The sequence below is a fragment of the Lipotes vexillifer genome, unplaced genomic scaffold, assembly GCF_000442215.2.
Source record: "Lipotes vexillifer unplaced genomic scaffold, Lipotes_vexillifer_v1.1 scaffold412, whole genome shotgun sequence".
Classification (NCBI taxonomy): domain Eukaryota; kingdom Metazoa; phylum Chordata; class Mammalia; order Artiodactyla; family Lipotidae; genus Lipotes; species Lipotes vexillifer.
In genome coordinates this window covers 681500-681953 of record NW_006798464.1, presented here as the reverse complement: position 1 = coordinate 681953, position 454 = coordinate 681500, and positions in this window count along the sequence as shown.

The following is a 454-nucleotide window of genomic DNA, read 5'->3' as shown; positions in this document are numbered from 1 at the left end:
CCGTCGCGGGGCCCTAACCAAGTCTAGTTCCTCTTGATGTGTTTGAACTGGTTTGATTTTCTTGTTTGGAGATTGGGAGGATTCCTTTTCTCGGAGTTGGGGAGCACCACTTGGGAACAGCAGACTGAAGGACCTCGCTGTGCCAACTCAGGCTCTCAAAGATGCAGTCTTGCTAGGTCAGGGAAGCCAGGAGGGACCAGGAGATTTCTCTGTCTGAAATGACTTCTGGGTTTTGGGTCCCCAGAGAGGAGCTTCCTCTCAATTTCCCTGAGGGAAAGGGAGTGGAGAGTCAGACTCTGGCCTTAGGAATACTGGCAAACCACAGCAGGAGCCAACCTGGGCATCCGGAATGGCCCCACTGCTAAACCCTGCATCAGTCTGGCTCTCCAGCACTCTCTGCAACTGCCCAAGTCCACACAGTCATCCGGCTGGCCATTTGGCCCTCTCTCTTTCC